Consider the following 20242-nt stretch of genomic DNA (forward strand, 5'->3'; position numbering starts at 1 on the left):
AAGATCATTTTTAATATACCAACCCCAACGAAAAGCTTTCACTCTCCTTGGCTTTTGGCGTCTTAATTGATTCAGGAGAGTACTGAGATGGTTGAGCCGTACTGGACAACTTTGATAGGAGTTCTAGATGTTGGGACGCCGGGTGCTGAATTGCGAGCCGCCGTATAATGAGAAAAAGGAACCTTGTAGCGAAGGGGGATGGGTGTATAATGTTTGGTGACCACACAAACTGGTGCTTTTTTCACTGTGAGCTAAACACTAAATACCCCCAAGTGCCGGTTAAAAAAAAAACTTAAAATCTGCCCGCTGCAGGGGAATTGAAGACCAAATTTGTGCCAGAAAACAGCTAACCCTGGGAACGTGAAACTGAGGACAGTTATCTGTGTTCTGAGACTTTTTTTTTTGCTTTATAGCATGAGGAAAGGGGACTACTTAATGCCCAGTGTGTGTCAACATCCCATTTCTGCTGCCTTAGTATGTTTCAAGCTTAAGTCCCAGCCTCTTGTATTTCTAGACTGACTTTTGTGATGTGTGGAGGCACCTAATTCATCTTCTGTCTGCACTAGAATTGCATTAGAAGCACATATTAAAGTTAGTTAAAAACCTAGGCTAATTTGAACACCTGAATAAAGTTCTTTTTAAAAGCTTGAGTTTTATAGAGTTGGTTTCAGTTCTCCCAGTGTCTTTGGATAGAGAAGAAATGCAGTCGATCTTCATGTTTTTAATGCAGCATTTCAGTGGTTTTAGATTGGTGAAAACATCAGGTGGTGGAGAGAGAGGGGAGAGATCCAAAATGTGCTTCCAATTTCAGCATTTCTGTGCATTTCCAAAAGAAAATGTTACACTCTCTCTAGAGGGTTAGCTCTGTTGGCACGGCTGCCCTTATCTTGCTTCTAGGCAAAGCCCCTCGGTAAGCATGCTCGTATTACATTGTGGCGGTGTTGCCAGACGCTCTTGTTGCCGGTTTTATTGTGCATCTTCTGAGCTGGTGAACTACAAAGGGATTGTACAGCATGACAGGGAATTTCAACCACCGCGTTATCTTGGAATTGGCCGATTGATGATTGCAGTTCAGCGTTTCAACACTGTGAAAGCCAATACAATTTGAGTTAGCTGTGATGACTGCCAGTTTAAATACCGCAGTGAATTTCTGTCAAATAGCTAATACACAGAATGGGGAATTGCAGAAAACTTGATCACTAGAACCAATTTAGTCGATTTTGGCCTCCAGCTACAGAAAATGAACTTAAATCTAGTTGACTGTCGCTACATACTTTTTGTGGCATTATTCTGTTTGCACAGCCTCCTCTGAGTGTAACTTTGAGAGACGGTGCAAAAACTCAGAATTGCTTCCAACCCAGGAGGTTTTTTAAGAAATATTTTTAAAAGTACACATGGAGATTACAAAATGTGACTGACCTCTTGGTAATCTTAGTCTTTCGGAAGAACGGAATAAATATTTAAAATTTTATTATTATTATTATTATTATTGAAAAATATGCATTTTAGAATTTTAAGGTCCAGCCAAAGAATTTTTTGAGAGATTTGGTGGGCAGTGCCAGAAAGATTCTATTTCCCAGACACTGCCACAGCCTGTCTGCTTGCTTCACCAAAACAAAAAACTAAAACTAAAAACTTCTTTAATACAATCTAAACTTTCCTTTAAAAAAAATCTCCAAACATTGTTTTGTGTCAAATAGTTAATTATAATCTTCCAAAAAAAGAATGATTTAGTTGCTCACTTATGCAGAAGCAGTGGGTGTGACATAAATATTTTTTTCTACATGACTTAACCATAATTGCTAGGAGAATGTGACAAGAATCCATTTCTTCACAATGGGTCCTCCTTGTTGCTAAAATGAAGCTCATATGCATTTCAGCCTCCTATAGTGGTCTGACTGTGGGAGATCTAATCCAATAGAGAGTGCCTTTGAAATCGTGACCACTAGCAGGTATTCATTCAGAACCCAGATCTCTGAGGTAGATACTACCTTTTCTGGGGTATGAGCTCAGCACAGCATATCAGGATCGCTTTCCAGCTTCACTCTGCTAATAGTTCTTATAATTCTTTTGTAACCCAAATTTACATACTTTGTCATTCGTTTATTGGATATGCTGGTACTTTTCAAAGATACAAAGTTGGTTCATCTTTTGAGGATGCTCAAGTGTCTAGATTTTGCTTTTGCCATGTGTTTCCAACAGCTTGTACAGATGAGGGTTTAGGAAAGTAATAGAAGAGCTACTTGTCATTCATTTGTTTGAGGCGAACCAAGTGTCTTTACCAAAGTAGCATGTCTGTAGGTGGAACTCCGCATTCGGTGAGGGGCCGTGACTTAGTGGAAGAGCATCTGCTTGGCATGCGGAAGGCCCCAGGTTCAATCCCTGGCATCTCCAGTTAAAGGGACTAGGCAAGTAGGTGATGTGAAAGACCCCTGCCTGAGACCCTGGAGAGCCGCTGCCAGTCTGAGTAGACAATACTGACTTCGATGGACCAAGGGTCTGATTCAGTATAAGGCAGCTTCATGTGTTCCTCCCCAGCACTCAAGCAGCAGTGTCTTGTCTCTAGCAAAATGCAATTCTCCCACCAGATAGTGATGCTATTATTAGCAGTATAGTGAGGTTGTATGAATATCAGCAGTACTTACTGGATAGTATCTGTAATGTGAGAGATTCTTGTCAGCTTTCCTACCCCCCAGTGCATCTACTTTTGAGTGTTTAAACTTATTTTTGCTGGGTGTGTCTACGTTCGCTATGTGACTTAATGAGAAAGTTAGAAGAGTGGTACCTAAACATGTTTTGAGCGAGCAAACAGCAACCAAATTATGTTTTTTTGGGGGTTGTGGCATGAATCTCTGAACCTCAAGGCCACCCCTTCAACATGTTGTGCTGTTTCTCTCACAATCCTGTTTGGCAGTTCTTGAACATTTCTGCCTGGCCTTCTGAAAGACAGTCCCCACGTTGTTTCCCATGGGGAAAAACAGTTTCTATGGGGAGAAGTAACACATGAAGTGACTGACTGGGAATTACTGGATTAGTAAACCTAGAAAGTGTACTGAACAAAAGTGTATATGTAATAAGTGAACAGGAATTTGGTGGTGGTAATGACTGAAAGAGTTGGTGCAACCAATTAAATTAACAGGTCACAGTTTAAAGCAAAGAAAGTGCCTGCATTGCTTTGTTGCAGAAGTCCAGATCAAGCAACTGGTGTCTTCTCAGCAGGCTGAAGGATATGCTTGGAATGTCCCTGAAGCCTAACTTCTGGGAACTTCAGAAAACAAAGAAGGTACATTTTTGACCCATGAAAGCCCTGGGACAGTTTACGGTTTTCTGAAGCATCTGGTGCAAGTGCATAGACCTTTGGACAAATGGAACAAATGAACAAATGGAACAGAAAGGCTTTGGTTATTCGGAACAGGGCTAGAGTATTATATCTTGGGGGGAGGGGGACAAGCATCTTCTGAACACTGAGATGCCAGAATAGGAAAAAGAATTTTTGAGAAAGGAATGTTTTTCAGCGCAAGTTGGTATGTTTGTCCAAGGAGCCAGAAGGGAGTTTACTGCATGTTCTGTATCAATGCACAGAACAGGTTAAGTGTATGAAAAATATTTTCTAATTTCAAGAGCAGCTGGACGATGAAGCAAATTACTGAAGGAAGGCTTATGAAGTAATGGTAGGAGAAATGTTGAGTTCAACTCACAACATTGCTGTGTGTTTAGTTTAATGAATATTTAAGCCCTTTTCAGCTCCAGTTTTTTTAGTATCATCTTTCCAGCTCCTTTTAATACGAACAATGTGCAAAATGGTTTACAATCATGAACTCCTTTATCATCAATACTTGTGGGCAGTAGAATGTGTTTTACAGATGTATTTGTGATGAAGGGGTTAATTCATCTGTAGAAAGCTTCTAGTAAAGAAAATTGTGAGCACCTATGTAAAGTTTGGCTGTTCCTGTCAGTGGATTGTGGGATGACACCTTGAGTGCATAGGGCACATAGATCCTTAAGCTATAGGAACACAGGGTACATTAAATATTTATATGTAGGTGTGGGGTCATTCTTCTGTATAAAGCACTGTTTAAATTTCTGGTGATTCAAGTGCAAACTGAACAATATTCTTTTTACACTACATGGAGAGGAGTAAACTGTGCATGCAAAATGTCTGAACAGCTTATTTATAGGTTGAATTCCCACTTACTCCTTGGGAGTATATTTCACACTCAGGCATATGGGAGGTGGGTAAAGACTGAAGCAAGGGGTAGGGGGTTTATCTCCCTCCTGCTACAGTTCTTCTAAAGATACACCGTTGTATCTCTGAAGATAATTTATTTGATAGCAGGCACGACTGTGGCTTAGTGGTAGAGCATCTGCTTGGCATACAGAATGTCCCAGTTTCAATCCCCAGCATTTCCAGTTAAAGGATCAGGCATTAGGTGATGTGAAGACCTCTGCTTGAGACCCTGGAGAGTTGTTTCCAGTCTACTCATTATCTACTCATAGACAATACTGACTTTGATGGACCAAGGGTCTGATTTAGTATAAGACAGCTTCATGTGTTTGACTGGGTTTTTGCTCCATGGTAAAGCACATGTTTTGCTCACGCATAATTTGAGATTAAGTCTCTGCCGAAAAGCATATCTGGTAGCTGGACCAAAAGGGACCACTGTATGATGCCTGGGAGAGTTACTGCTAATGAGTGTAATCCATGTCGGACTGATGTATACGAAGTTGTCTAGCAAACTCACATGGAGAATGCAACTTTCCTGCCTCCTGATGCCACTTCCTGTGTTCCTCAAAACACTGCGTTTGGGTTTTGATCCCCAGGAACAACTCCAGGTGGGATGTGGTCAGCCATGGGAGGGTGGAATAGGCAAAAATGAGAAGTTTCTGATGGAAGACAAGCCTGAAATACAGTTCGCTGAATCCAGTTGTTGGTCTATGACAGCTACATCTCCTTTTAAATTTACTCAAGGGGAGGAGCAGCAGTAGTATGCTGTGTAATCCCAAAATTACTCATGGTTCATTGCTCCCTCCTCCACAGTAAGTAAATTGTAGAGTCCTGGCTTAGTTTTATTACCAGCGAAGAATCTTATCTGTTTCCTGGGAAGAGACAGGAGCGGCAAGGAAAACCTATATCTAGAATGTTGCTTGGGTTTTGCTCAAACCTGCATATTTGGGAATACTTAATATCTTACAATTTAATGACAGGCAGTAATAGATGTACAGCATGTACTTCCTGCGCTAGGAGGTTTGAAGTGACTGTGCATGCTTAGGTGTGTATGTGTGTATTTGTTTTTCAAATGTGTACATACACTGGTGAAGTGTGCCTAATCACAAACCCTAGCACTCCATAAGAAGTGCATGGAACTGCATGTGAGAATTATCTCTTGTACTTCGGAAAAACCCACACGATCCTCTTTATTCCAAGGTGGGCACTTAAGTGTATTTAATTTGGTTTTCAAAAAGGAGCTTCTGTTGACTCTCTCTTTGTTAATAATAATCCGTAGCAGATAAACCGGTGGCAAGGTAATGACTTTGCTATGTAGAAGTGAAAAAATGCATCATTAAAACACCCTCATTCATCTAAATTCTTTGTCGAAGGTTGGCCTGCTTTAAAAGCTTTCCTTGTAGCTTCAGAGGCAAGCACCTATTTGTCGTTTGAATGAACTAGTGTCCTTAAAGCAGGAGTTATTTTGGCATTCGAGGGTTGCACAGGAGCTGCAAGAATGTGTGGTGGTTGGGAAGCAGTTCTTCCTTTTTTTAGTTGATATTGACTAAGCCCTGAAAGCATTAAACCAGAGGTCATGGCAAAGCGCTTACGCTGTAGTCTCTGTGATTGGGGAGCCTAAATATTTATCCTGGTCTGTCCCTAATGAAAACAAATTGTCAACAGTTGTTCAGTAACTGACTAAATTAAAATCTGTAATTAGTCAATTAGATTAAAGAGTTGGCACAACCTGATTGTATCATGCTGGTTAGGTTATTAAGAGAAAGGGTGTGATTTTTAATTACTGAATGCTAATTTTGACAGTTTCAAATGGAAACAGACGTTTCACCCCCCTCACACACACACACACACACACACACACACACACACACACACACACACACACACACACTGTTCCCCTACCCCACAACACTTTCTCTTTGTGAAAGAAGGCAGCAAAATGTAGCTTCTCCACAAAAGATCTGAAGTTTTTCTCTTTAAATCTGGAAGGGGTTTCCATCAGGCAGATCTTTGGGGGAGGGGTTGTGGTGAATTTTGGACTGCTTAGTTTTCCCCTCTGTCAGTCATAGAATGTTTTTGTGATATGTACAAGAGGAGGTAGCCCTCACTTTGTGAGGTGGTGTTACATATCTGTCTTCTTGAAGGAGGATGGGTGCTTAACCTTTGTAGAGCAGACTCTAGTGTCTAGTAATAACATGCTCTTTTAGTAAAGGCATAGCCTGTCTGGGGACAGGAGAATGGGGGCGGGGGGCTAGGGTATGCATGTGTTTGCAGCTCTTTGTATGGCAGATCATTTTGCCTGTGATCCTGTGGGTGTTACAAGCTGGCCTTCCTGGCATAGTGACTAAACCACTTGTTCAGAGATCTGGCCTGGATATTTTCCCTTTCCTCACTTTGTACTCTGACTTGCTGGAGATCACTTGTAATCTGCTGTTGGCTTGGATTGCTTGTTAGAGAGGGCATGGGGAGGGGACAGCTGTGCAGTTCTTTATCTCCAGCTTTCGCCGCTTAAAGATGTTTCTGAATAGTCTTAGCTAACGGATGTGTAGTGCTGAGATGCTAGTGACATAGAAGTGAGTCATTTCCCCCCCCCTCCCCAATTCCCTGCCTCTGTGGCTCCTTTTTGTGCAGGCTTTGATCATCATTAGAAGGGGATGAGTCTCTGGCTTGAGAAACAAAGCCAGTTAGGGAACCATGTTGCTGTCTACATAAAAGCCTGCTTATTTTTGTACAAGTCATGGGCACCCCCCTTAATTCCCTCCTCCCCCTTATTTTGCTTCAGGGCAGCATGCAAAATCAGGCACTTGGTCTGGATTGGCTTTGAGACGGTCTAGTGTCTCTCGGCCTCTCAGTGCATGATGTGTTTTGTGCCTCTGTGCTGATCCCCTTTCCTTGCCCTCCCCCAGTTTGTCTGTGAAAGGATGTGTGTGTGTGTGTCTCTTTAAGGGGCTGACAGATTTGTAGCACTAGGTAAATACAAACCTTGTAAACCTTCCTTCATTTCCTTTCTGTGGTCCCTTTAGGGAAACAAAGAAACTCAAGCAATTCACACACAAAGCTAGGGAAGACTTCTCCCACTGCTGTGGGACTAAAACTATCGAAACAAGGGTTTTGTCCCAAGGCCTTGCAGCAATGAGAAATGTTCCTTAATAAGGAACAGAATTCAGGCGAAACCAGTCCCTCCAATTCCTGCAGCTGGCAATTAAAGATTGTCTTAAGATGGTGCAACATGTGCGAATGTGACTAGGACTTTCCTGTTCTGTTGATCATTTCCTTCCTTACCTTGGAAGCTTGGATTTTCTCCTACCTTTTATAACACATTTTCTGCATCTCTTTTAAACACAATCTCTTGATCTAAGAATATTCATTACTGGGTCCTAGGAAGCTTGACTATTTACTGGTTCTGTACATTCATTTGCCTGTTTTGTAATGATGGTGGGAAACATATAAGTGGAATGAAAGGCAATGTTTGTACACATTCAAACTCTCATTCCCTTCTCGCAACTGCTCTGGCCAGCACAAGTAGCTGTGAGCGCGGGTGGGCTTCCGAGCAAGCAGGAAGGAAAGAGCAAGCAGGCAAGTGTTGGTGGGGACAGCAACCGTGGGTCTAGCTAGCTGCCTCACTTTGGGGTATGCTGATGCTAGCCCCCCATCCCCGCACTCTGTGTCTGATTCTTTTACAAGAAGTAGATAAGAGCAAGAGTCCAGTAGCACCTTAAAGACTAACCAAATTTCTGGCAGGGTATGAGCTTTCATAAGCAACATGCTATTGACAGACTAACACGGCTATCCATTGTGATCCTTTACAAGATGTGTGTATTATTTGCTGGCAGAAACAGATGATGGGGGAGGACTGACTCTTCTTCCCCTCAAGCGGTCATTTCTTTCGTTCTAAAAATTTGATCCCTATCCCACACCTTGCTGGGGGCGTGCACAAGCGCAAAAAAATATGATTGCTCTGTTGAGTTGAGTGTGGTTCTCTGAAGTGACAGAGATAAATGGGGAGAGCTGTAGTGTGGAAAACTTAGCAGTTCTGCTACTTACTACCCCGTGACCTTGAGAATTTCTGCAGTATGTTTCTGTACTCCCTTTCTACTCTGAAAGCCTCTCTGCTGTCTCATACAAAAACAGTAGCACTGTTGGGGTAACGGTAATAAGGACCCGAAGAAATGCCTGTAGTCTTAAGGCATGCCTAAGCATAAGCAAGATAGAGGGCTGAAAATGGCTAGTGTTTTAATGAAAGTTGAGGGTGGTTTGAAAAGCCATTGCTTCTCATGGTGTAGCTGTTTCTCGCTGCGCTCAGAATTGGCATTTGCATGTTTTGGAAATGGTGCACAGAGCTTTTTTTTTCTTTTTGCCATCAAGTCACAGATGATTTATGGTGACCATGTAGGGTTTTCAAGGCAAGAGACGTTGGGAAGTGGTTTGCCATTGCCTACCTCCACGTCACAACCCTGGTATTCCTTGGAGATCTCCCATCTAAATACTAGCCAAGGTCCGGGCTGAGAGTGTGTGAATAGCCCAAGGTCACCCAGCAAGATTCCATGGTGCAAGGGGAGTTTTGAACCTGGTTCTACTCCTACACCTTAACCTCTACACCACACCTATTTACCAGAAGCAAAAGTGGGATCAGGGTGTGTGTCTCCATCAGCTAACTGCAACAGCTCCATTCTGTCTGCACTTGATATGCACTTGTAGTATAACAGGTGGAGATATCTGGATCTGAGTAGGGAAAGCAGGCATATAACATGCTTAATGCTCCAAAGAAGGTATCTACAACAAACTACAATTGTTGGGGGTTTGTGGGGGGGGGGTTGCAAATGAGCCTTCTGCAAATGATTGGGCGAAGCTACCTCCTGGATATATTGGCTGAAATAGGATTCGAACCTAGGCCTAATATAAGTCCTGCCTTCCATACAGACTCTCTCTGCTTTGTGTGTTATATTGTATATATTCTGACATAACTCGAACAATAATATTATAGAAAGAGTTTGCGCTTATTCCCAAGTAACTGGCTTGTATGCATTTGTGAATTAGTGTACACATTAGACAGTATTTGAGCCTGGGTATAAATTATGAAACTTCTGACAAAAAAATTAGGAATTTGAAAGGGAAAACCGATCAAAGTTAATAAATTAATCACAACTGAAAAATAAATACATTTTCACACTTTTAAGAACGGTTGAACATAGTAATTCTGATACTTTAAAAACATTGCTTCCCTTTCATATAATACAGTTAATACAAGGAAGAGCTTATTGTTACAAGTAATATTGTAGTGAGATAGGATTTTGCGGCTGGCTAGTAGAAAATCAAAGTTGGCTGCTGAGTCTAGACAGTTTGTGCTGTTCTAAGATGGTGCCCATCCAACGTATAATTTCTAAATATCTTTTGCACACTAAATAGATAAGACTTCAACAATTTGATCCAACATAGTTTTGGAAGTATTTAAAAAGTAATGATTTCTAAATATCTTTTGTACACTAAATAGATAAGACTTTAACAATTTGAGCGCAATCGATTAATGTAACTGATCTGTTGACTGCAGCCGTACAGGTGATATGTTGCATCTAGATTAGATTACTGCAATGAGCTCTATGTGGGGCTGCCCTTGAGAAGAGTTTGAAAAGTTCGGTTGGTGTAGAATGCTGCAACCAGGCTATTGACTGGAGTGGGTTGCAATGACCATATCAGTCCAGTCTTGGCCCATCTACGCTGACTCTCAGTTTGATTCAGGGCACAATTCAAGGTGCTGGTGTTGACCTTCAGAGTCCTAAATTGTTTGGGACCAATATACCTGAAGGACTGCCGATCCTGCCTGACCCCTGTAGTAATCTTTGAAGGCCCTACATCAGGTGCCCCTGCCTTCTGAGATTAAATGGGTGGCAACCTGGGTGAGGACCTTCTCAGTCATGGCACCAAAGCTCTAGAATGCTCTTCCCAGGGAGATTTATCTGTCCCCCTTTGCTGTTGTCTTCCGCCAGTGGGTGAAGACTTACGGGAACAGGTCATCGAACCCCTACTGACAGGTTGCCCTGGTGGCACTGATAAGGAGCTAGTTCGATTTCTTTTAAGTGATATTTATCCCCAGGTTACTGCAGGGGCTGCTAGCTTCCTGGGATTTATATTACAGTTTTAACTTTTAATGTTGTACGGAAGATCTTTGTCAAAAGTTTATAAATATCCTTTAACCTTACTATGTACCTTTTTATGCCAAATTAAGGTGTGATTTGATTTGGGTGAAGACTTTTTCTTGTTTTTTGGTTCTTGTAGGTTATCCGGGCTGTGTGACCGTGGTCTTGGTATTTTCTTTCCTGACGTTTCGCCAGCAGCTGTGCCAGGCATCTTCAGAGGAGTAACACTGAAGGAGAGACACTGTCCTTCAGTGTTACTCCTCTGAAGATGCCTGCCACAGCTGCTGGCGAAATGTCAGGAAAGAAAATACCAAGACCACGGTCACCAGCCCGGATAACCTACAAGAACCAATGAACTCTGACCGTGAAAGCCTTCGACAATATTTTCTTGTTTTGTTTGGCATTCTCTCAATAACCCCTCTATCCTAATCAATGTAATTTAACTCTGTTTTATGTGTCTTTTAACTCTGTTTTTTAAATTGTTTTAAAGATATGTGTTTGGCAGGAGGGTTGATTTTAATGGTTTTAAAATGTAATTTTATCGTGTATGTTTTAAATTGTTAGCCACCTCGGGGGCCCTTATGAGGGCAGAAATGTGGGATGCAAAAATCATAAATAAATCAACTAATAAAAAGCAAAAAGTAAATGAACAGTATCCCACCATTTTAAGAGCATTGCGAGGGCAGAAATATGGGATACAAAAATTATGTAAATAAATCAGTTGATCAAAATCGAAAAGTTAATGGACAGCATCCCACCATTTTAAGAGCATCATAAGTTTTCTTGGACTAAGTGATGATTTCCATGGAGTTCCCCTCTCCCATAGCAGCTACCACTGAGGGGCTGCTGACCACAGGAAACAAAATTGGGGCCATTTCTTAACTGTGTGGTTGGAGACAGGACATAATTTTCCCATTTAAAGAAGACTACAATCTCTTCAAAGTAGGTGCATGGATGCTGGATCATCACTGCAATGATTTATTTATTTGATTTATACCCTGCCCTTTCCCAGCAAAGCCATGCTCAGGGCGGCTAATAACGTATAATATGGACACATATAGTATAAAGTTAAAATATACAATTAAAACCATGAACTTAATCTAAACTAATAGGTGTATGCCCTGTATGCAAATGATATCTGTGTATTTGTATTAAAAATATTTATATCCTGCTCTTCCATTCAAATATAGATCCTTATGATATTTGATATGATTAAAAATATTAGAATAAAAGAATGTAAATCCTTATGATATTTGATATGATTAAAAATATTAGAATAAAAGAATGTAAAACTTTATGTCAGGTTCTTGCATGTTCAGGGAGGAAAGGGAATGAACTCCCAACATTTTAAAGATAAACTCACTAAACTTGGTTTTGAGAGGCAGAGGGTATAACTAAGTAGCTGTTGCCACTTATGGCAATTGGCTCCATTTTCTTTTCATGTACGAACACGTTTCTTTGGTATGTAGAACGCAGACATGGAGCGATCTGTAATGTTACCTTTCTGCTTAATATTTGGAAGGATTGGCTCCTGAAATTAGGGACGGACTATTGATTCCCTTTTAAGAGCTTATGAAAACAGGTCTTGTTCACTCAAGATATAGTTTACTAAATTTGAAGGCAGCCATGTTTCTTTCCCATGAGTCAGCAAGTCTGTCCACAGCCATGATTGGGGTGAGATTCGGATAGCATCTGCCGCTGCTGGCTCCTTTTATCAGAGCTGGCTGCGAAACTTGCTCCTCAGGTTCTGAGTAAACAGGCAACAAGCACATACAAATACTGCCACCAGACAGTATTTCCACGATCAGGAGCTGGCTTTCTAATTGGGCCGAAACTGGTCAAGTCAGTGTAAAAAAAGACCGAAACAAAAACGGCCGGGTTTGTACGTTTCTGAGAACAGTTTTTGAAAGCGAAGAGGTTGTTGCAACTTGCCTCGCAGGATGGCGAGGCTGCCTCTTCTGGAATCTGCATCACGATAGCGTGGGGATGACAGGCTGTAAGAGTCAGGATGTCGGGGCGGAGGAGACAGAAGGAATTTTATGGCTGCAACCAGAGACGAATCGGCTGGAGGCATAGGAGGGGTCCTGTCTCTTTAAACTGAAATGGCTGTTGGTTTACGGCTCGCTGTGGGGGAGGGGAGGCGCGCTATACCCTGGCGACGGGATGATGGGGAGGTCCGTCGCAAGCTCTCCCCCTTAAGCCCTGACACAGCAGGGTGGGAGGAGTGAGGAAGGGAAGTAGCCGCTGCCCTGACCATTCGGCACGCTTTGCCGTTGGAGGCGGCCTCGGCTTTTGTTGGGAGCACTTGAATATTTTCTCGGCCTCGAAAGTCAAAGACGTGCCCTTGCGGATCGGAGGGGGGAAAAGCAGCCCTGTAGAAATGTCATTTGCAGGTTGCAAGCAGGGCTCGGGAGCGCGAGTGAAGGGAGCGTGACTCCCTGAACACAAGGAAGCCATGTAACACGTTTCTCCCCCTTCCCCTCCACGTTGCCCTGTTCTGGTATCTTCCTGCTCATTGCAGATGGGGCGCCTTGTGGGACGGGCAGAGCACAGAGATCACTGAAGAGAGCCATAAGCAACGCAGGCAGTGTCTGGTTCTCTGACTCTGCTGCTGCCTTTCAGAGGGCCTCCCCTGTGTACTGGCCTGGGAGAGGGGGTGTCATTGACTGTCTTTAATACTGTGGGCATAACGGGGTGGGGTGTGTGGCTTTCAGACTGTCCCAGAGGTCCCTGTAGTTGAAGGTTTTCCACTGCTGCTTATTATGCAGTGCTAGGCTATGGCAGCTCATTTTTGGTGATGCCCCTTTTTCTAGTAGACTTGGGGGTGCATGACTAGAGGTTGAGGAAGGGTCTGTGTTTTGGCTGTTAAACTGAGTTAGGCTGTTAAAATCACCAGATAAAAGTTGCTGCATCCTTGCACTCATTGCAAGAGGCTGGCTAGATGCAGTTGTAAACTATGTCTCTTTTCCTTGTTATCTCTCTGCCTTACCTCCAAAGCAAAATTCATACTGATTGGGTTGGGTGTGTGTGCGTCATGTTACATGTTGGAGCAATTTTTGTATGTTTCAAGAGGAGGTGGGGTGTAAAGTTGACTTTAGTCATCACACATGTGCATTAATAGAATGGTTCTTTTATACTGGTTACATCTGACTATGCGCCATTCTTTGTAATTCATATTTCTTCTATGCCTGACATGATTCAAAGGAAGTCATGTATGCATCGACCTAAGGATTTGTGCTATTTTTTTCCAAGTCCCTCAGCAGGCATCAGGAAAACTGCAGAAATTTACCTCTCTGTGCTTTGGACTGCTTTTAAGGTGGAATTGACATTACTGGAAAAATAAGGTTCAGACCCTGGCCTGAGATTTTCTGGCCTGTGATGGGCCAATTTCTGCTTGTCTTGTTGGTCCATTAGCAAATTGGAAATGGCAGTCTGTTTCATTGTAGCGTTTGTTGAAAGGGTAAATCAATGGATTGCTATGCAAGGATTGGGAGGGGGGAAAGCATTTTGTGGGCCTTTTGGAAGCTGAGTTTGAGAGACTAGTCCTTATGGATGCCAACCTTCAGGTACTAGCTGGAAATCTCCTGGGATTACAACTGATCTCCAGCCGATAGAGATCAGTTCACTTGGAGAAAATGGCCGCTTTGGCAATTGGACTCTATGGCATTGAAGTCCCTCCCCTCCCAAATCCTGCCCTCCTCAGGGTCCGCCTCAAAAATCTTCAGGTATTGCCCAGCCCGGAGCTGGCAACTGTATTAGTCCTAGATCAAAACACAGACACCCTCTTAGCATGTGTGAAGTGCCTTTTTCTCAGTATAGATTAACCACAAGTAATTTTCATACAGCTTGGGACTGGAGGAGTGGATTTTCAGGCCTGAGTGTCCGCTTCCAAGAAGGCTGAAGCCCTGGCACTTGTTGTTTTAGAAATTCAGCAGAGCTTGTGCTCTCTACAGCATGCTGTATAGGCTTGGGAATTGTGGTGAGCGAAATGTGCTTTGGTTTGATTGGCTGCATTTCTTTCCAAGGGCCAGTGAGAGCCATATGACACATGATGCTGTGAGTGCACATGTGTGCATATGTTTTCTCTAAGGGCCGTGAGTGTGTCTTCCCTCTCTTTAAACAAAATTCAGCTGGAGATGGTTTTTCTGCTGACAACCCCTGTAACTGTTCTCCTTCCTCATAGCTTTATCATCTCCCCCTCCCCCCCACCCCGTGAGATGGGGAAAAGTGGCTGGGAAGGGGATATTGTCCAGCAGGAAAAACTGCCAGATGAGAGAGGACTGAAGTCCCTCTTTCCTCCCCACATATTTGCATAGATGCTGCTTTAGCTTGGAGTTGCTGCAACTGCAGTTAATGGGCAGCGTACAGAATATATGAGATATTTAAAGTCGGGGCTCAAGTTCAATATAGACCCTCTCTCTAAAGACTTTTAATGATATCTTTTAGTGATTGCAGTTGTAACTCTCTGTGTGCCCATGTGTCTGTGTTTATGGTATCACATGTTTTTGTGTTAAGTGGACGATGCTAGGTGGGAGAGGATGAGGATGAAAAACTGGTATTTTGTCACAATCTTGTATTAACATGTATTGTGTGCTGGATGTTATTTGTTGACAGAGTCACTCCTCTGTTTAAGAATAGGGAGATCTGGGGAAATCAGAGTAAAAGGGAAAGTGAGAGAGAGGAATATGCTTCCTGTATGTTGTGATTGAGTTCAGAATCCACCCCCCCCCCCTTGAAATAGGCAAAGGAGTCAAACCTCTGCACAAATTCAGATGTCGCTGACAGTGTAGTTCCAATAAAGGTTAAGCGATTTGTCTGGCACCACTTGAATTGTTTAAGTTGACTTAGGAAAACCTAAATAATATTCATATTATGATGTTGACTTGTAAAATGGAGAAAATTAATAGGTCTAACTTAATCTCAGACCATGCCTGCACCAATTGTGACGCCATCAGGCTGAAGAGAGCTCACTCTGGGCTTGGGGGAAGCTTCCTGTTTTTGCTGCCTGCCTGAGACTGCCAAAAACACCTGGCAGGTTACCATATATTGCTTGCACATGTTTTGGAGAGTCACAGGTTGCTTGTGCAGGCCTGGTTTAGACTGTTTTTTCTCCCTTGTCTCAAAGGCAGGGCTATCAGGAGTCTGCTAGACTCTGCCCTGCATGGGACCCTAAAGACCTAATAGTCACAGAAGCAGCTGAAGGGGGAACGCTTTTAGAGGAAAAGCTATGCAGAGACTGACCCTTCAGGCAAAGGTTACAACTAAAGGGTCTCATGAACAACTGCAGAGGATGTTTTGGACACAGCAGCATTTGGGAACACTTTCCTCTGCACAGAAATGCTGCTGTCCCCTCCAACAGAATGCGTGTTGGTAGTCTTTCTGCTGGAGTGGATTGAGGCCTTCAAACTGCTTCCCAGGCCTGGAAAACTGCGGGAGACAAAAACCTGGACCAACCCAAGGGAAAAAGGTAATACCTGCGCTTGTTGTCATGGGTTAACTGTGGATCCTTTTTCCTGGAGCCAGTGAGTTTTCACAATTAAACTTTAAATTTGAACCAGGAACCTTGTTTTTTTTGTGGTGTTGTTCTAATTTGGGTTCAGCTGGGTTGTTTTTTTTAAAGCTTAGGCTCAATTCTGGTTAAAAAAATAAAGGCTTGGGTTGATTTTCTGATTTTGGGGGTGGGGAAGGGGGGGCAAAGAGAGTAACTGATGGGGAGGGGAGCATTTAGTACTGAGGCAGCAAACCCTCATCTGACCTGCACGGCTGTCTGTCTTCGTTACTCTTCCTAATTCATGGAAATTGCCATGAAAAGACAGATGGTTTCCAAAAGTTGACTTCTGTCTCTGCTTTATCTTTAGGGCTTCATTTCCCTTCTGGAGAGCGGCCTCAGCTGGTTATAGGCAGCGGCGATGGAAGCTGTAGTTGTAGGTTACTGACTCTATAAGTCTTCCATCTTTTTATATTGGTAGATTTTCTTTTTGGCATATTGATGATTCCGTCCAGACACAGGTTACCGAATTTACATCTATATACAGTTTGCTCTGAAGCAGAATGTCTGAGTGACCTATTGGGTTTGTCTGCGCATACGGTGTTCACATTTGCATTTCCCTTCGCAAATAGCAGTTGTGTGGCTGGGGAAGCGATAGCATTCACCAAAAGCAGTTGACTGTAGGATCTTAAGTCTCTTGTGGAAGGTAACTTTTTAAATGCACTTCAAAGGATGTCCTTTGATGTATGAAATGAGAGCAGTATATTTTTGCCATGATTTTGTGTGTGTAAGAGAGACTTAATTTTAAAAGAAGCCTTTTTAAGTCTGAGCCTCCTCCCACTTTCATTTTGGGTAAACAATGGTCATGTCTTGATTCAGGCAAAGGTTTAATGTAGTGACTTCTGCCTGTGGTGTCTTTGGGCTCTTATCTACAATTCAGCACTCTGATAACATCACGGGTTGTCTAGCTCCTCAGTTTAAATGAAAACCCCTCTTAACTTTTGCAAAGCAGGCGTGGATCCCTTGTGAACTTCATAGCTGCTTGTAGAAATTTTCCTGTGTTTTAGAGGTGCATTCCTTAAGGCTGAAGGAGATAATTTTAAAAGGTGGTTTAGCAGCCCTTTTGGACATGATGTTAGGTGTTGGTGTCCTATGGGGAGAAAGGTGTCGTAAACAAACACTGACTGCCTTCATTATGTGAAATTCACTGTACTGAGTTTTTTTTTTGTATTGACACTAAGCTTTTGTCCCAAATGGAAAAGACAGCTTTGTGTGAGTGTGTGTGAGAGAGAAAAGCAGCCCCTACTGTAAGCATCTTCTCTTTTGGTAGAGGCCAGAGATCATTTCTTTATGCAGTCAGCTTCCTGCTTTTTCCACCTCTCTCTTTAAAATTATATATATATATAAAATTATATAAATATGTATATTCATTTATATATATTTATGTAACTGTATTTATGTATATTTGTATATGGCTAGTGGTATCCTCTTTAATGTGAAAATGCCATGAACTGTAATTTTAAGTAGGGTTTGCTGTAACCATATATGGCCATTTCCCCCCTCCTTTAAATGAGAGCCTCGTTGTTGTTTTAAATGCATGAAAGGGGCTTGGGGGGTTATGGGTAAGGAAAATGCTCCATATGCATAAAGATTAGAAAGTGCAAAAGAGAGGACCATTTGTGACAGCGGCGTGTTGCATGGGCTGAACAATAGCGAGGTTGCTGCGGCTTGGGGAGTGAAGGACCTAGAGCAGATGCCGAGCAGCCAGGCTAGGATGTGGAAGGAGGTGGGGGAGGGCGTATTTGCATAACTGATTGTTGCCCTGGGGATTAAGCAGGGGGGGAAGGGAGGCAGTGGGAGTACAAAGAAAAATACGGAAGATGAAGAATGTCTCTCGCCTCTTCTCTCCCTCTCTCCCCTCCCCCATGCTCTCTGTCATTTCTCCTGTTGGGTGCTGGCTGTTGCTGCTGCAGCCCACGCAGTTCACTCATGCCATCCTGCTGACAAACACTTCTCCTGGGTGCCTCACTAGGGTTGTAGTCTGGTTTGGGTTTTTTGGCTTCCCCCCCCCAAGAGGCAGAAGGGGGGAGGCCCACGAGGCAGAGGCACCGGCCCCCGTCACCAAGGGATTGGGTTTTTTAACAGCTCCTGATGCCTGCTGTAAACGCAGTGACTCGGCAGCCTGGACCGTTAAGATAAGTCCAAAGGAAGATCTCTGGCTGTGTCGCATGCAACTTTCTTTACACCCTTACGTATTTGATCTCGAGTAGTGAAAAAATCGGCTTCCAATCCTCCACCACCCCCAGTTTGTTGCTATGCATTTTTAGTTTGTAATTTTCTGTGTGTGTCTTGGGAGTTGATTCAAGAAGGGTGAATGTAGATGTTTCTAACAGTTTGTCCGGTTCTCTGCCCCCCATCATAAAGCTACCGCTGTTTCACCTGCTCCGCTTCTAAGTGCATTCTGCCTTGTGTGTGTATGCGTGGGGGTACAGCAGCGCCCTGCTCTTTTTTGAAACTTAAAGGCTAAGTCAAGCTGTCAGCACAGTGCAAAGTGGATGAACTGTGCTGCTTAGCTTTGTCACATCCTGATTTGCAGCTTTTTGTGCTTATTCCAAAAGATGCTTCTGAACAGTCACTTGGTAGCTTGTTGGCTCATGAGAAAGTTGCAGCCAACGGAACTTTGACACTCGAGAGTCTGTTTACTACCTGTCAGGAAAAGTTTTTTTAAAATAAGAAAAGTGCCAGGATTTCTGCTAGCAGTTCTACAAAATGTCTAGTATACTTCAGGCTGCATACAGGTGGTACATTTTCACATGAAAATCTGAGCACCATTTGCTGTGGGTCCAGCTGGCATCTGCTTGGTGCAAAGTTTGAACAGGGTATTGAAGGGCATTTTCATTAGCTGGTACTCTGACTTTAGGGTAGAACTGTATCTAAGAGCAAAGGAAGGGCTGCTGCCCAAAACTTCAGTCTTTTGCTCATCCCAACACCATAACTCTGCAAGTTTCACAAGGTGCTGTGGCTCAGTGATGGAGCATCTGCTTGGCATGCAGAAGGTCCCAAGTTCAATCCCTGGCATCTCCAGTTAAAAAGACCTCCAAGTGAGACCCTGGAGAGCTGCTGCCAGTCTGAGTAGACAATATACTGACTTTGGTGGACTAAGGGTCTGATTCAGTATAAGGCAGCTTCATGTGTTTACTTGCCCCCACAAGCAGCCAGGGAAGCAAAGGGGTGGCAGGGCAAGGAATGTGTTTTTGTACAAATCTTTGTGTACAAATCTATGGTGAGACTACACTTGGAATACTGTGTACAGTTCTGGTCACCACACCTAAAAGAGGATATTGCAGAGCTTGAGAAGATCCAGAAAAGAGCAACCAAAATGATCAGGGGACTAGAGCAACTGCCCTATGAGGAGCGGTTAAGACCCTTAGGGCTGTTTAGCTTGGAAAGAAGGCGGTTAAGGGGAGACATGATAGAGGTCCATAAAATTATGCATGGTATGGAGAGAGTGGACAGGGAGAAGCTTTTCTCCCTCTCTAATAATACTAGAATGTGGGGTCATCTGCTGAAGCTGGAGGGTGAGAGATTCAAAACAGATAAAAGGAAGTCTTTCTTCACATGGCACATAGTTAAATTGTGGAACTCCCTGCCCCAGGATGTGGTGGTGGCTGCCAACTTGGAAGGCTTTAAGAGGGGAGTGGACATGTTCATGGAGGAGAAGGCTATTCATGGCTGCTAGTAAGAATGGATACTAGTCATGATGCATACCTATTCTATCCAGGATCAGAGGAGCATGCCTATCATATTAAGTGCTGTGGAACACAGGCAGGATGGTGCTGCTGCAGTCATCTTGTTTGGGGGCTTCCTAGAGGCACCTGGTTGGCCACTACGTGAACAGACTGCTGGACTTGATGGGCCTTGGTCTGATCCAGCATGGCCTTTCTTATGTAATTATGGGGAGGGAAATGCTGCAATTGTGCAATCATGGTAGTCCCAAAGACCACCCAGTGTAAAATCATCGCTTCTCACAATTGGTGCCTTTTGTGTATGCGGTGCTGGGCTTGTAAGCATCATGCCCCTTTACACTTCTGAATTTCTTGCATGAGGACTGTGTGCAGAATGACTGCAACAGGCCATCGTCAGTGGCATTTGGTGCCTTTTGTGGGCACACACCATTGTGTCCAGGGCACACCATTCTGTCATGCCTGGAGAAGACCTCTTTATTGACATGTTTGCCAGTATCCATAATTTACTGCCACTTCAGATTTGTGGGCATTTGATGAAAACCTTGTTTGAATAGGCCCAGAATGCAGTTGCTTGATTCCGTGATCCTTGCGAATGGAAGGACGCCAAAGGAGTGGAGTTTAAGCACCTGCGCTTGTTCAGTCGAATATG

At 43.2% G+C, this 20242-nt stretch overlaps 2 protein-coding genes across 3 annotated transcripts in view; one reads left to right on the forward strand and one right to left on the reverse strand.

Moving 5' to 3' along the window:
• SSBP3 (single stranded DNA binding protein 3) overlaps positions 1-20242 on the forward strand; it is a 200159-nt gene that overhangs the window by 8046 nt on the left and 171871 nt on the right. The window lies entirely within an intron of this gene.
• MRPL37 (mitochondrial ribosomal protein L37) overlaps positions 11415-20242 on the reverse strand; it is a 195331-nt gene continuing 186503 nt past the window's right edge. Inside the window, exon 8 of the mRNA XM_056844770.1 lies at positions 11415-11425. The gene's annotated coding sequence lies outside the window, so the exon portion shown is untranslated. The remainder of the gene's footprint in view (positions 11426-20242) is intronic.

Source organism: Euleptes europaea, chromosome 2 (assembly GCF_029931775.1).
Source record: "Euleptes europaea isolate rEulEur1 chromosome 2, rEulEur1.hap1, whole genome shotgun sequence".
Taxonomy (NCBI): Eukaryota; Metazoa; Chordata; class Lepidosauria; order Squamata; family Sphaerodactylidae; genus Euleptes; species Euleptes europaea.